General features: G+C 41.5%; 1 protein-coding gene across 1 annotated transcript in view; it reads right to left on the reverse strand.

Annotated features, from left to right (window-relative positions):
* The window catches only part of CHRM3 (cholinergic receptor muscarinic 3), a 252,798-nt gene that overhangs the window by 164,340 nt on the left and 70,459 nt on the right, over window positions 1-17,999 (reverse strand). The gene's annotated exons all lie outside the window — the stretch shown is intronic.

The following is a 17,999-nucleotide window of genomic DNA, read 5'->3' on the forward strand; positions in this document are numbered from 1 at the left end:
AGTTAAGCTACGGCGGTTGTGGAGCCTGCGGTGGTTGTGGTGTCGTCTGCAGTGCTTGGAGTCCTCTGAGAGCGCTAGGAGCATCCATCAACGGAGGGTACTCGGTCGGAGTACACGGAGCTCCGTTACATAATCAATATCGATTCTAGGATACTAATAACTTGTGTATCTCGGTACAGCAAAAAAATAAATAAATAAATAAATAAAAAAGGAGGGGGGGGGGAGAAAGAAAAAGAGAAAAAAAGAGAAGGAAAAGGAGAAACAAAATTATAAAAATTTGAATAACAAGTGCCAAGACTGGCACTTCTCGGTGGGGGCTAAAGTGGGCGGTTCGGGCCCTGGTGACAGCAACTTTGGCTCTGTTTTGGTTGGCTGTCCCTTCTTAATATAAATTCCTTTTATTTTAAAGACTTAATACATATCAACCTCAGATAATTTAAATATATTAGTCTCTCTTATTATTTAGACTTTGGAGTTTTTTTGTTTTTTTTCTACTGAAGTTTCTGTTATTTATTTGACATCTCATCAATGGGACATTTTCCAAATCATTTGACACTTTATAATATATTTGTTCTATTACTTCTATAGACTGTAGCATCACATAAACATTTGACACTTTATAATACATTTGTTCTATTACCTCTATAGAATAATGCACCGCATAATCATTTAACTGTATTATAATACTATTATTCTATTACATCTATAATCTATAGCACCACTTAGCATTGTATGTATTAATTATTAAATCCCTTAAAGCTCCAAAAGTTATTTAAGGAAGTTAAGTATAAAAGCACATAAATATTTGAAATGTCGCTTCTCTATTTTAATTACAAAAAGGTTCAGGTTACCTTGTAGAATACTGAGAAATCTTGCATATACTCAGCTATCTGCTGATTTTTCCTAGTTTTATTACTTTAATCCATTCTCTGTCTGGATGATTATCTCTTAAATTAAGCTTAATATACTGTAGTAATGGCATCATGTGGTTTGAACATAATTATTTTTAATTTATTTTATAAACTAGTAATTTGTATGTCTAGGATGACCCTAAAGGGAATAACCCTTACTTGTGTGCGATAAGCAAATCTAAAAAAATAAAAAAACCTGAGAGCTGAAGGTCCTGAAATAATAAATGCTAAAATATAACGCTTATTAATTCATTAAAAAAACAAAAGTATGAAGCTTATAGAAGACAAACACACCATTTAAAGAGGGAAAAAGAAAAAAAATTATTTTTCATTTTTAGAAATAATACGGTAAGACAAGCTGGAGAGGCACAAAAGGCCAATCTTATGAATTTAAGGTATGCCCAACTAGCTTTCTCCAAAATCTGTCAAAGATTGCAAGGGCTTCTCCTGTATAAAATATCTATAGCTCGAGATATAACATAAAAGGAAAAAGAAAAAGAACACTGAGTCATACTATGGTTCTTATACCTCTAAAGAGTAGCTCTGAAACAACTCAGAACAGGCTACAGGAGCTTCTAAACGTTCACCATATCCTAGTCTGCTACATAGAATTATCATATAGTAGCCTTGCTTCCTGCAATGTATCTATTCAATAATGCACTAGAATACATTCAAAGGGATACTAAAAAGGTAATTGTATCTCTGCTCATCGTAACATAGGTAAAGTAGCAAGTAAATGAATAGTCTGTATCACATGTGGGTAGTGTAACATTGTATCCAATGGCTAAATAGCCTGATTATACATGTTGTCAATCACTAGAACATGCTACAAATGTTAGTCTGTGATACAGCTGTATCTCCCGATTGTCTGACTGCTGAATATCTGCTGAATATCTGCTGGATAACATATACCTCAAATTCAGAGTACAACTCAGAAGCCCAGCTGCAGTAAAACTTCAGCCTACGATGGAACAGAACGTGGCATTATAAACCTGCTATCACGGAGAGTGAACTATTAAAGCTATCAAACTGTATACTAGGTACGTCTGGGTAGTGGGTGGGGAGAAGTGAGCATATAACCCACCCTGTCTCAAACAGCCTATCCTTTCCATTTTCTCTTTTCCTTTCCTCTCTCTAAATTATAATAGAAACATAGAATGTGACGGCAGATAAGAACCATTCGGCCCATCTAGTCTGCCCAGTTTTCTAAATACTTTCATTAGTCCCTGGCCTTATCTTATAGTTAGGATAGCCTTATGCCTATCCCACGCATGCTTAAACTCCTTTACTGTGTTAACCTCTACCACTTCAGCTGGAAGGCTATTCCATGCATCCACTACCCTCTCAGTAAAGTAATACTTCCTGATATTATTTTTAAACCTTTGTCCCTCTAATTTAAGACTGTCCTCTTGTTGTGGTAGTTTTTCTTCTTTTAAATATAGTCTCCTCCTTTACTGTGTTGATTCCCTTTATGTATTTAAATGTTTCTATCATATCCCCCCTGTCTCGTCTTTCCTCCAAGCTATACATGTTAAGCTCCTTTAACCTTTCCTGGTAAGTTTTATCCTGCAATCCATGAACCAGTTTAGTAGCCCTTCTTTGAACTCTCTCTAAGGTATCAATATCCTTCTGAAGATAGGGTCTCCAGTACTGTGTACAGTACTCCAAGTGAGGTCTCACCAGTGTTCTGTACAATGGCATGAGCACTTCCCTCTTTCTGCTGCTAATACCTCTCCCTATACAACCAAGCATTCTGCTAGCATTTCCTGCTGCTCTATTACATTGTCTGCCTACCTTTAAGTCATCAGAAATAATGACCCCTAAATCCCTTTCCTCAGATGTTGAGGTTAGGACTCTATCAAATATTCTGTATTCTGCCCTTGGGTTTTTTGTCCAAGATGCATTATCTTGCACTTATCCACGTTAAATGTCAGTTGCCACAACTCTGACCATTTTTCTAGTTTACCTAAATCATTTTCCATTTGGCTTATCCCTCCTGGAACATCAACCCTGTTACATATCTTAGTATCATCCGCAAAAAGACACACCTTACCATCAAGACCTTCTGCAATATCACTAATAAAAATATTAAAGAGAATGGGTCCAAGTACAGATCCCTGAGGTACCCCACTGGTGACAAGCCCAAGCTTCGAATATACTCCATTGACTACAACCATCTGTTGCCTGTCACTCAGCCACTGCCTTACCCATTCAACAATATTGGAATCCAAACTCAAAGATTGCAGTTTATTGATAAGCCTTTTATGTGCAACAGTGTCAAAAGCCTTACTGAAATCTAGGTAAGCAATGTCTACTGCACCACCCTGATCTATAATTTTAGTTACCCAATCAAAAAAATCAATAAGATTAGTTTGGCATTATCTTCCTGAAGTAAACCCATGTTGTCTCGGATCTTGAAATCCATGTGTTTTTAGATGTTCAACAATCCTATCCTTTAACGTGGTTTCCATCACTTTCCCCACTACTGAAGTAAGGCTTACTGGCCTATAGTTGCCCTCCCTATTACCTTTCTTGTGAATGGGCACAACATTCGCTAACTTCCAATCTTCTGGGACTACTCCTGTTATCAATGATTGGTTAAATAAATCTGTTAATGGTTTTGCTAGTACACCACTAAGCTCTTTTAATAGCTTTGGGTGTATTCCATCAGGTCCCATTGACTTATTTGTCTTTACTTTTGACAGTTGAAATAGAACCTCTTCCTCTGTAAACTCACGTGTAATAAATGACTTATTTATCCTTTTTCTTAACTGAAGTCCCTTTCCTTCATTTTCATCTGTAAATACCGAACAAAAATATTCATTGAGGCAGTCAGCTAGACCTTTATCCTCATCTACATACCTTCCTTCTTGTGTTTTTAATCTAACTAATCCTTGTTTTACTTTTCTGTTCTCATTTATGTATCTAAAAAAAGTTTTGTCCCCCTTTTTTACTGACTGTGCTATTTTCTCTTCTGTGTGTGATTTGGAAGCTCTTATAACTTGCTTAGCTTCTTTCTGCCTAATCTTATAGGTCATTCTGTCTTCCTCACTCTGGGTTTTTTTATAATTACTAAATGCTAACTTTTTGTTTTTTACTATTTTGGCCACATCTGCGGAGTACCACAGTGGTTTCTTGAATTTTTTGCTTTTACTGACAAGCCTAATGCAATTTTCTGTTGCCTTCAGTAGTGCAACTTTTAAATAATCCCATTTCTTTTGGACTCCATTTAAATTGCTCCAGTCTGATAATGACTCCTTTACACATATTCTAATTTTAGAAAAGTCTAAACTTTTGTTTTTGTGTGGTGTGACTCAGTCACTGTTCTTATATTAAACCACACTGACTGATGATCACTGGATCCTAAACTTTCACCTACAGTAATATCTGATACCAAATCTCCATTTGTTAACACTAAATCTAGTATGGCCTCTTTACGAGTTGGCTCCTCAACGACTTGTTTTACAGACAATCCCAGTAGGGAGTTTAGAATATGTATGCTCCTGGCACAAGTAGCTATTTTTGTTTTCCAATTCACATCAGGAAGATTAAAGTCACCCATGATGATAACTTCCCCCTTCATTGTCATTTTAGCTATTTCTTCAACTAGTAGATTATCTAACTCTTCAATTTGTCCTGGGGGCCTATAAATCACACCTACATGAGTTACTGTGTGATTACCAAATTCTAACGTAACCCAAACGGACTCTATGTTCGCCTCACTAACCTTTATTAGGCTAGATTTTATGCTATCCTTTACATACAGGGCCACCCCTCCCCCTTTCTTGCCTTCCCTGTCTTTTCTATATAAAGAGTACCCTGGTATTGCTATGTCCCAGTCATTTTTCTCATTATACCATGTCTCAGTAACAGCGACTAAATCTACACTATCAGTTGCCATTATTGCCAGAAGTTCATGGATCTTATTCCCTAAACTGCGAGCATTTGTAGACATGACTCTAAGCTTATTTTTTAACACACTTGCTACAGGCACCTTCTGTCCTTGTTTTGGGGGACAATTGGATTGATGTTTTATCACCCTTTTGCCCCCCCCTCCTAGTTTAAAAACATCCTAGCAAAACCTCTGAACTGCTCACTGAGAACATTTGTTCCCTTTTGAGAAAGATGCAAACCATCTTTTTTGTACAGTTTATTTCCATTCCAAACAGAGCTACCATGAGCAATAAAGCCAAATCCTTGCTCCCGACACCATTCACCAAGCCACAAGTTAAAGTCCCTAATACGCATCCGCCTGTCGTTCTGAGTGTTATGCACAGGCAGAACTTCAGAGAGTGACAGTGTGGAAGCAACCTGCCGTATATCATTGGCAAAAACACTAAAAACTTCCTTAACCTCTGAAACCTCATTGCAAGCCAAGTCATTTGTCCCTAAATGGACAAGTACATCCAATTCCCCTTCCTGCTTTGCTTGCTTAACAATATTACAGATACGTCTCCTGTCTCTGTGAGCAGTAGCTCCGGGAAGACACCTCACAAGACCACCATTGTCCATCTCCACACCTCTTATGATGGAATCCCCAAACAACAACTGCTTTCTATTAGGCCTCACCATAGTCTTCAAGCCTCTCTGCACAACACCACTAGCCTCAGTGCCTCTCTGCACAACACCACTAGCCTCAGTGCCTCTCTGCACAACACCACTAGCCTCAGTGCATCTCTGCACAACACCACTAGCCTCAGTGCCTCTCTGCACAACACCACTAGCCTCAGTGCCTCTCTGCACAACACCACTAGCCTCAGTGCCTCTCTGCACAACACCACTAGCCTTAGCGCCTCTCTGCACAACACCACTAGCCTCAGCGCCTCTCTGCACAACACCACTAGCCTCAGCGCCTCTCTGCACAACACCACTAGCCTCAGCGTCTCTCTGCACAACACCACTAGCCTCAGCGTCTCTCTGCACAACACCACTAGCCTCAGCGCCTCTCTGCACAACACCACTAGCCTCAGTGCCTCTCTCCAGGACACCACTACACTCTGAAAGTGCAGAAAATGAATTATGTAGAGCAACAGACTGTGCAATATGCTTTTTATCCACAACTCCAAGTCTACCAGATCCTACAGTAATCCATCTGCCATTCCTAGTATGTCTCTGCGGCAGTGGCTTTGCAGCAGTTCCAGCCTGAGTTTGTTTACCAGATAATTTACAAATCTCAGACTTCAAAAATACAATCTCCTGCTGCAAGATAGAGAACTGTCTACAGATTAGACAACAACCAAACCTTCAAAAAGTGGAACGTGAAACAAATGCAAAGCAACTATTACACTGAACTAAGTCTGCCATTCCAATGAGGTGAATAATTTAAATCAAACAAATCTTACCTTTTTTTATTTATCCTCCTGAATACCTCAGATTACCTCCAGTTTATCTCCAGAATATCTCCAACCACACACACACTTAGAAGCAACACTCTCCAGAATATCTCCAACCACACACAAACTTAGAAGCAACACTCTCCGGAATATCTCCAACCACACACACACTTAGAAGCAACACTCTCCAGAATATCTCCAACCACACACACAGTTAGAAGCAACACTCTCCAGAATATCTCCAACCACACACAAACTTAGAAGCAACACTCTCCGGAATATCTCCAACCACACACACACTTAGAAGCAACACTTAGATGAAGCAACCAAGCTATATTAGCCAAGCTAATGACAACTACCCTTATATACTCCTAAAATCACCTCCCACTAGGAATGTTTAACACCTGGGTAGGGCTCTGCTTATTAGCAAACAATAGCTAATTTAAACAGCAATCAATAGCAAGTAGCTACCTAATCAAATCAAATGCCTTATAATTACCAACTGGAAATCAAACCTTGTGCAATCAGTAACCTTTTCCTACAGATGAATCTTACCTGTAACAGTAAAAAAGAAAACTCTTAGCACAACTCTTAGACAGTTGAAGCTTCTGTAAAACTCTCCAGAATATCTCCAACCACACACACACTTAGAAGCAACACTTAGATGAAGCAACCAAGCTATAATCATAGCTATAATCATAGAAAAGAAAAAAGGAAAAGACAGGGTGAAGAAAATGTGTGCTTTGCAAGAACTGCCTCTGATATATATGCTTTAGAATAGTTCTACTCCTTTTCAATAGGAAATGAATAAGCAATATAACTAAGCGTCATGAGCTACCGTAGGTTTATATATATTTATGCATGTCTGATATTATCTCAGAGCCAGTCCTAGAGCTGTCATCATTTCCTTTAACAGTATTAGAGCCTTTAAAGGCAAGTTTTTAAACCTAGTGCTCTTAATGTTGCTATTTATATCTGAGCCGTTTGTGTAAGGATTATACATTGCTTTTGTATTTCTTTTACCTTCTAAATTATTCTATTTTATATTTTTTCTTAAATTATACTTCAATATAGCATATTCTCTATACAATCTTAACATTAAACATTAAATATATCAGGGTGATAACTTGCGTTCTGATATACGTCTTGTTAAATTTCTTTCGGGAGAGTTTTTTTTTTATCTAAGAAGTCTTCCATCTTCCTGGGTCTTCTTACTGATTAAAGTTTCTTGTACTTCCTGTATATTCTGTATGAGATTTAAAGGGATATTACATTGTTGTAAGAGCTTCATTCCTTCTGCTGGTGTTTTTGCTGTAGGTAGTTTTCCTTCTTTTGTAATAAGTAGCTTAGCTGGGTAGCCCCAGCGATATGGGATACTATTTTGTCTCAGATGTTCTGTGATGTTCTTATAAAGACGTCTGCGCCTTAATGTTTCTGCCGACAAGTCTGTAAACATTAAAACTCCTTCAAATTTCTTCGGTAATTCTTTATTATTTCTATGGGCTCGCAGAATCAGCTCTTTAACATGAAAGAAATGTACTCTCATAAGGATATCCCTTGGTGAGGAGGCAGGTAAGTGTTGAGGTTTTGGGATTCTATGTGTTCGATCAAGTAAAAATCTATCCACAGGGGTATCTGGAAGTAGTGCCTGGAATAATTCTGTAATATAAGCTGTTAAATTTTCTCCACTCACCTCTTCAGTTACCCCTCTCAAAAAAATTTTATTACGTCGAAATCTGTCCTCCATATCCATGATTTTGGTATCTTGTGAGGATAGCAGCTCCTCTAACTTGCATACTCGGTACTTCCGTACGTAGGTTTTCTGCTTCTTTTTCCATTTCCATGGTTCAAATACCCAGTTCCCAGATATATTTTTTTACTTCGGCTACCGCAGTTGTAACTGTAGCCTGCATTCTAGAGACTGCCGTATCCAGCATAGTTTGAAGCATGGATGCTAGGACTGATTGTGTGAGAGGGGCATCTGCAGGGGCGTACCTAGAGCATTTGGCACCCGGGGCGGGTCCTATTTTTGCCCCCCCAACTTTAAATGTAAAAAACAACCCAATTTTTTTAATGTATTTAGCACTGAGCAGTGTTTGTGTGTGAATGTTTTTGTATGGAGTATGAGTGATTGAATGTAGGGGTGTGTGTTTGTATGTAGTGTTGGTGTTTGAATGCAAGCATGCATTTGTGTGTTGTGTGGTATTTGAATGCAGTGATGTGGTTATATATAATGGTATGGTTTGTATGTAGTGTTGACGTTGAAATTCATGAGTGTATTTGTGTGTAGTGTTGGCGAGATTTTGAGATGTCTGCACATATACACATATACACATACACGGACATACACACATGCAGATACATATGCACACACGCAGAAACACTGTGCTCTGCATGCTGGCATCTGACAACACATTTGCATATAATTCACATTAGCCACCCAGATTTCTTGTTGTGGGGTGGCTGACACCTCTCAACTTTGATCATTGTTTAGCAGATAACTTCCCTATTTGCTATCCTTATGTGAGCTTGCCATATTTAAGGACACCAAATAAGGGAACTATCTGCTAAACAGCACCCTCATTTGGTATCTTTAAATATGGAAATCTTGCATACGGGCACCAATTCAGGGAATTATCCACTAAACAGCTAAAGGATCAAAATTAAAAACGCCCTTTTCTTATTTTCAGTTGTTTAGTAGATAAATCCCTTATTTGTTATCCTTATATTAGATTGCAATATTTAAGGACACCAAATAAGGGAGCTATCTACTAAACACATGCACAGAGATACACACAATCACACACACAATCACAGATATACACACACACAATCATAGACCCACACACATACAATCACAGACACACAATCATTACATACATACACACATTTAATAAATAAGAGGTCCTTGCTCTAGAAGGGCTGGAGTGGATCCTCAGTCCCTGGTGGTCAGTGGTTGCTGCTGGGATCTCTGTGCTCTTCCTGCACAGGCCCCTCGCACGCCCTGTAATGACGCTGAGGCCGTGATGACACCATATCCCGGCTGCCGTCTCACTGCAGGGCGAAGACCGTCAGACACAGTCAGATGCACACAGTCCCACACACAGTCACTCACACACAGTTACAGGCAGACAGTCAAACACACAGTCACAGGCAGACAGTCACACACACGCACATGCAATCACAGGCAGATAGTCACACATACACACACAGTCACAGACAGTCACACACACACACACAATCCCAGGCACACAGTCACAGACAGCCACACACAATCACAGGCAGACAGTCACACACACACACACACACCATCACAGGCAGACAATCACACATACATACACACACAGTCACAGACAGTCACACACACACACACACACGCAGACAATCACACATACACACACAGTCACAAACAGTCACACACACACTCACAGGCAGACGGTCTCTCACACACACACACACACACACACAGGCAGACAATCACACATACACACACAGTCACAGACCGTCACACACACACACACACACACACACACACACAGGCAGGCAATCACACATACACACACAGTCACAGACAGTCACACACACACACACACCATCACAGGCAGACGGTCTCTCTCACACACACACACACACACACACGGGCAGACAGTCGCACACACAGTCACAGACAGTCACCAAATAAGGGAGCTATCTACTAAACACATACACAGAGATACACACAATCACACACATAATCACAGATATACACAAACACAATCATAGGCAGACAGTCACCCACACAGTCAAAGACAGTCACACACACAATCACACACAGTCACACAGGTAATCACAGGCAGACATTCACACACACACACAGGCAATCACACACACACATAAAGACAGTCACAATCACAGTTACACACAGCACACTCTCTCACTTACAGTAAGCTTGGGCTGGAGGAGGAGTGGATTCAGTCCCTCTGGCTCCTGTGCTGTAGTTGGGGAAGCAGGGACTCCTTCCTGCTTCCCCTCTGTGTGCAGCAGTAAGAGGCTGCATTTAGCTCCGCCCCCGCATCTGGCATGGCTCCGCCCTCACGGCTGTTCTAGCTCCGCCCCTAACTCACCGTGCAGCCAGATCTCCAGCTCCTGCTCCTGCTCCCAGCCCCTGCGTGTGAGCTGTGTCAGCTGCCCGGCGCCCCTGCTGCTATGGCAACCGGTGCAGCCACACAGCTCACTGACCCCCAAGCCTGGCCAGCCCTGGTGGCACCCCCCTGCCTGATGGCACCCGGGGCAGACTGCCCCCCCCGCCCCCCCTTAGTACGCCACTGGGCATCTGCCTCAATATTTCTTCCAATTTCTTTAAGCTGATCTGTAGCTGAGCTTAAGTCAGCGTTGTCGGTATTGTCAGCGTTATCTGACTTATCGGCGCCATCTTGGGGTTGAAAATCCGCTTGTCTCATTTGAGTTGTTCTGGCCATAAAAAAGGTAGATTTATCAAGCTTCTTTCCTCGCTGTCCAGACATTGTAGGCTTATAGTCTTGCTGTAGACAAATAGGCTTATTGCTTATTGTAGAGTGGTAGTAGTCAAATCATTTATCGATCGTCTGTCCAATTATTTTCCCGGTTAATAGTGCAAGGGTAAGCTCTCAGAAAACAGTTTTAGCCGTGCTTCAGAGCCTGGAGCTACCGGAGTTCACCTAGTGTGCAGCCATCAAGGTCGGCTTCCGACCACACCCCCTCACAATCCTTATTTAAAGAATAGCAGGAACAATGCCAGTAATGATAGTAACTATATATATGTATAGACTTTATTTAAACATAAAATATTTATAAAAAAAGTATAAATAAAAAAAAAAGAAATGCGTGGACATCCCTGAGGAAGTCCAGTGGATGAAACGCGTTGGATTTATATGTTGGGGACTTGCAGTGCTGTACTTTTTTCTCCACCCTGCAGTGGATATATGCTGTTTTATCTGGATCTTTTGTAAGTGCATTTGTAATAAACCTTTACGGTTTTAAGTCTCATCTGCACTATAATCTGGTTTCTTTTCATTTACAAGTGCTAAAGAAGATTATCTCCATATTATTCTGAAGATGACTCCTGATTAGGATGATGAGCCTGATGTTCACCTACGTTTTGTAAGTTTAACTTTTAAATCCTGCGTGTCTCTTTATATATACACATTTATTATACTACATGCAGTTTATATATTTCTTTGTAGACACTGCCTACTACACTTCGATATTATAAGGTTGTATTTTTTCATTTACACCTTAGAGGTTACCACTTCATCCTTGTACATTCCTACTTACCTGTATGTTTCTCAGTTCATTTCTGGGTTGCTTGAGTGCCACAGAGGGGGACCATCAGTGCAGCCTAGCAGAAGAATGGAGGAAGGTCACTTCTGCTTAAGGATTCCATCAACCCCCAAAAAGAAAAAAAACCCAGAAAAGGTGCAGGGTGTAGCAAGAGGAGCTGAGACCAGTTATTACTGCCCTGATCGCCCCTCTCAGCTCGGCCTATGTATTGGCCACTGTTTTAACATTTTCCACACCCAGGACGAAAAAGTAGACCAGTTTTGGGGTGTAATTTTAGTCAGCTGTCTGATTGGTTACTGAATCTTGGCTTTGTCTCCCGTTTATCCTGTCTTCTCTGATCTTTGACCTCAGCTTGTCCTATCATTGTTCCTTTTTTCTTTACTCCTTTGACCTCGGCTTGTACATTGACTATTCTCTGCTTGTACAGCCCGGCCATTCTATGGACTGGTATTACAAGTTTCTCTCTCTGTGTTCTCTCTCTTTGTGGTCTGTCTGTGTTTTGGTTTTGGAATCCATGACAGCATTGCCCGGGACGCAGACCCCCTGATAAGTTTACGCCAACTATTCCTCCTTTCACAGCAAATAATATGCTCTTGTTCATAATTTGAATTGATGAGCTGCTTATATTTAAAAATAGATGTGGCCTTTGAGAGGTAATTTGCAATCCTGAGCTGCTAAAATGAGACTTGGGCCCAGCATCCACTTTTGAAAAATATGAAAGTGGTGTGTCTCCAATGTGCCCCTTCAACATCCATATATCCCTGAGAAAGGTACACATGGGGGTATTGTTGTACTAAGACAACATAGCAGAGCAACATATTAGGTGTTATACTGCCATAGCAGACATAAGGATTGCAAAATATACAGTAGCATATCCAAGTGTGTGTCAAAAAGGCAGAAAAAAATGCTAATTGCTACTAGACTTGGTACAAACTAGCAAAAACATTATCCTACGCTAAGGTTTAAAATGCCATTTGAAATACCCTGGGGTGTCTACTTTAAGAAATGGTAGGACTTTGTAGGGTAGTTTGAATTAAAAACCTGCTAAGATGCTCAAAAATTGCTCATGGGCCCAGCGTCAAAATTTGAAGTTTGGTAAATACTTTGATAAAAACTGATATGGACAGGTCTCCTATATGACACTATAGCTGCACAAAATAGTGCCAAAGACATAACATGTGGGTATCATTGTACTCAGCAGATGTAACTGAACACAAAATAAAGTTTTGTACACCAACTTTACAAAATAGAGAAGTTCTTTGTAATTAGTCTGTGTGTCAAAAACAAAACCCCCCCACAATTTTACTCCAATATTTAGCAGAGATTGGCGGTGAAATGGCTACGCAGAAAGTGTCAAAATAACCTTAGGTAAATAGCCTGTGAGGTCTACTTTATATAAATATATACTTTTGTGTGTCAATTTAATTTTTTTATGCTTACAAGACAAACATACCAAATTCTAAAATCACTCCGCATAAACCCCTTAAAACTGGAGGGCATACTATTACTAATTACTATTACTAGTACGCCCTCTGTTTTTTTTTTTTTTTTTTTTTTACTTATCCGGTCGCTGGCGATCCCACGCTGGCGGTCATGGTTTGGGAGACTCCCAGCCCCCCCGGCTATGTGAGAGTGAGGTCCTTGCGAGGACCTCACAATCACATGGCCGGGTTAGCTGCCTGCTGCATGTAATGACAGTTAGTCCCCCTGCTGGCTGGAAATAAAATGAAATTAAATTAATCAGTGTAAAAATAAAATAAAAATATTTACTTAGATCATATATAGAAGGCGTATGCCTGAAATTGTGGGAGGGATTTAGGCATATATAAACCCAGCAAACTCCTACTCACCTGTCTTCGTCGATTCCGGGAAGTTCGCCTTCATTCCGCTTCACAGACCCTCTGACGTCATTCGTCCGCGACGTTCGCACAGCCCGCCGGTCAGTGCAGTATCCACGCGAACGCTGGCATCAGTAAAATCACCCGACAACCGTAAGTCCTCTTCGTTAGATGATTAATTCGTGTCGTTTATACATTCGCATTCGGTATCACTTACTCACGTTTAAAAACGCCGTTCAAACAACGCATTCTGATGTCTACAGTACAATCACTTATCCTCCATAAACGGCTATTCTTAGCTCAAATTCTCGTAAGTTTCGGTCTATGTTGGTGTTACTAAACTAGGTTTTTATATCCTTAGAGTGGCATGCATATAAAACACGTATAACATTTCTAATTTATAACCAATTCAAGTACATGAACGTTTCTGCGTGACAGGAAGGTATTATAGTCTAGTATAGTGAGTTATGGTGACAGATTGGCAATATTTTGGGTTAACATTAAATTCTACACATTACCATATCTTGAATTTCACTAGCAGTTGTTGTGGTATATACAAATGGGTTAACCTAGTATGTGTATATTTTCATTTACTTGCTAATTTAATTTTCTTTATTGGTTGCTAAATTCATGGGTCTCCTCTGTATGCTTTTTTTTTAAATTTCAGGGGTAATTCTTCCAGGATACGTTCTTCAATTAAAGCTGTATTACAAGTTACGGTTTGGTTAGTAATATTTCCCTTCCTACACTACGTTATTCCTTCCTACCTTGCTCATTACTAATTGGAGTCGGTAAACTAAAAATTGGCTTGTTTCTTTTCTATTTTATCTAACATCACCTGTGTCCGTTTTTCTGTAATTCGGGACGTCAGCAGTACAAGCCAACAGTGTAAATTACTCTCTAGGTCATCTTAAGTTAATCCTGTCACTAATTCATCGTTCAGGTAAGTCTAATAATATTACAATACGAGCACGTTCAGTCTCGCCGCTATTCCCCCGTCCAGTTAGTCGTTGCTGGTTGCTAGGGTTTTAGGAGCCCAATAGCGGTAATCTTCCCCTGGCTTCTTCGCCTAGGTTAGTGGTCCCGCGAGGCCAACTCCCATCCTCAACTCTGAGGTACTACGTCCCTCGGGCCAAATCACAGTTAGCCGCCTCGCATTTTGTATAGAGAGGGCCTCACCAGTCACCCCCAGTCTGTCTTATGATTACTTCTCACCGAGAGGCCAACACCCCGCCACAACGCTCAGTGGCCTCAAATCCCCTCGCGCCAACTCATAGATAGAGCCTCTCAAGCCACTTGGCACTTAGCAGGGCCTCACCAGTCACCAACCTAGTTTAATTGCTTCGCCACGGTGGCACTAGCTAGTCAACCAGCACACACACACGCCGTAGCATGTCAACAGCCTCGGTACCAGACGATGAACTATCAGTCGCAAGCACTCCGTCCAGATCTAGCTCCCAGCCAAGACAGCCTAGTGCCTCATCCAGCTACAGATCCTGGACTATTCCAAAGATTACGGCCGAGCTGAATAGGAGGAATATTCCCTTCCCGGCTACAGCCAGGAAAGCTGAACTCTTCCGTTTGCTTAACGCCCAAATTGCGGAGGATTCACCAGGCCCTAGTTCTGACGGTTCTATACAGAATAGTTTAGCTGAACTGCGGAGTATGATGTCCTCTTTGGTGTCCTCTGTAGCCGGCATTAGTACCAGGTTAGATACCCTGGAAGCCTCTGGTTGGTCCGGCGTTACGGAAGTTCAGGTTCCTCTGGTACAACCAGAGTCCGACTTAGGAGGTAACTCCATTACTACTCCTGTAAAAAAGTCTAATATCGTTAATCCAGTTCATTTAATCCCACAAAACCTTAGACGGGACATAATAGAAGGGAAGGATGTTAACTTAGCTTCCCTCCTCATCGCATCACAGGATGTTATCGAGAACAGGGACCTTTGAAGATATATCCGTAGTGATGAAAGCCAGGGACCCTAGGCTTAATAAAAAACTTAATATTCCATAATTCGTATTAGCCTTTGGATTATATAGAGACGTAATTTGCTCCGCTTTCCCGCACCGTAGGGAAGAGCTGGACTTATATTTGCACAAGCTGGTGGACCTAGCCTACAAGTACGGTGGTTATGCGTTCTACGACTACCACAAGTCCTTTTCAGCCAGATCAGCCGCATCCCTGGCACAGTTCAACACTCCCACTGATTGGAGTCAGTTGGACACTGAATTATTTTGTAGGCATTTCGCCGGGCTTAGGACACCAGCATGTGCAATATGCGCTTCAGCTTCTCATACTTCAAACTTTTGTCCTAGTACCGCAGTTAGTCCGTCTACTAGTTTCGCTAACCCAGACTATTCTAGTCAAAGGGAAATGAAGGACAAATTAGGCAGACCCATAGTGTTTCTCGGGAAAACGCAGGTATGTAATAACTTTAATGAAGGGGGATGTAGTTATAGTGCATGTAGATTGCTCCACGTTTGTTCTGTCTGTTTCAGGGCACACGCAAAAACGATGTGCCCGAACAAACTGTTTCCGAGAAAGGCAATTACTCCAATAAATGTACCGAATTTGCAACGTTACCTGACTGCACATCCTTCTTCTCAATTAGCGGACTTTCTCATCTCCGGTTTCACCGAAGGCTTTCACACAGGTTTTGTGGCACTCCCTTCAGGCATACTAGAATGCCCCAACCTGCAGTCGGCAATATCCGACCCAGCCAGTCTAAAACATCTCCTCGACAAAGAGGTGGAAAATGGTTTCATGATAGGTCCCTTCACCACACCACCTTTCACGTCCTGGAGAACAAGTCCTTTAGGTATAGCCACGGGTAAATTCAACAACAAAAAGAGGTTAATAATTGACTTCTCTGCACCGCACTCTTCCACCTCCCCGAGTTTAAATTCCCTTATTCCATCCGAAGACTTCTCACTGCAATACGCCAAGATAGACGATGCCATTCAAGCCATTGTCAACCTCGGTAAGACAGCCTGGTTGAGCAAAACGGACATCTCGAATGCTTTTAAGCTGCTACCTATTAAGCAGTCGCTCTGGCACCTACACGGGGTCAAGTGGCAAGGGGAATATTATTTTGCAACCAGGCTGACCTTTGGCTGAAAAAGTAGCCCGAAACTTTTCGACTTGTTTGCAGAGACCCTGAATTGGCTGTTACTCAACGAGTCCAGATGCCCAGTAGTAATCCACTACCTCGACGATTTTCTGTATATAGAACCTCACTACTGCACACCGCTCAGCCTACATAGGGCACTCTCCTTATTTAAGGAACTTGGTTTTCCCATAGCCGCAAATAAGACTGAAATCACCTTTTTAGGGATCACGATCAATTCTGTATCCATGCAAGCTAGCCTCCCTCAAATCAAGATGGATAGGATTTTAGATTGCATTCACACCTGCACCAACCTCGGGTCTTGCACCAGGAAAGAATTACAGTCTCTCTTGGGCTCTCTTAACTTTGCTATGAGAGTTATCCCGCAAGGCAGATCTTTTGTCTCCAGGTTACTCTCGCTACTACACGGCCTCCCTGACGACGGCACTAAGATCAGTTTAGACAATTCAGCTAGGGCTGACCTAGAAATGTGGAAGCTATTCTTGTCCTCGTGGAATGGTAGGTCATTGTTCATTCCTCCCATCTCCGACGATTCTCCAGTTATCTGGACAGACGCTGCAGCTTCAGTCGGGTACGCAGCAATATTTGGGGACGAATGGGTATATGACAGTTGGCCGCCTGAGACTAACACACTAGATAACTTCGACAATACCTCAGCGTTATTCGAAATCTTTCCCATAGTAGCAGCAGCACACATTTGTGGTGAAAACTGGAGGGGTAAAGCGGTTAAGTGTCTTTCGGATAACATAGCAGCCTGCAATATAATTAACAAAGGCCGGTCTCAGTCCCTGTCTATCATGAAGTTAGTAAGAAAGCTCACTTGGTTGGCAGCAAACTGGCAGTTTTACATTTGTTGTATACATGTTCCAGGAATGTTCAATAACGCTGCTGACGCATTGTCACGTTTCAATTTTCAGGAATTTTTCCGCCTTCACCCTACTGCGAACAAGCGACCCAAAACTCCCCCACAGTTCGGAGATCTAATCATGCTTTAGATCAATTATTGGCCCAGGGTAGAGTTCTAGCACAGGCCGGGTTATCGACAAACACAAAAAAAGCATACAATAGGGCATTTGAAATGTTTAATAATTTTGTACGCAACTTTAACATAAGGACCGCTGACGGTTCAGGACCGTCAGCGTCAAAACGTGCGTTTGGACCGCTGACGGTCCTGAACCGTCATAACGGTTTTGGGCAACTTACCTGATCGCCGTCGGTCCCACGGCGGCGATCAGCTCTCCTCCCGGTCCAGGGGGACTGCCTGTCTGCCCGGGCAGTCCCCCCTCGGCAGATCAGGACCCCACGGCCATGTGATCACTCGATCACATGACCGCAATAGGGGTCTTTGTATCTGCCTGCAGGGGGACTGTCTGTGCTGACAGGCAGTCTCCCTGCATCTGTAAAATCAAAAATAAAGTGTAAAAAAAAAATCTGTGTAAAAAAATAATAATATGTGTATATATATATGCTATATATACATGTATTATATCT

The sequence above is a fragment of the Pelobates fuscus genome, chromosome 2 (genome assembly GCF_036172605.1).
Source record: "Pelobates fuscus isolate aPelFus1 chromosome 2, aPelFus1.pri, whole genome shotgun sequence".
Classification (NCBI taxonomy): Eukaryota; Metazoa; Chordata; class Amphibia; order Anura; family Pelobatidae; genus Pelobates; species Pelobates fuscus.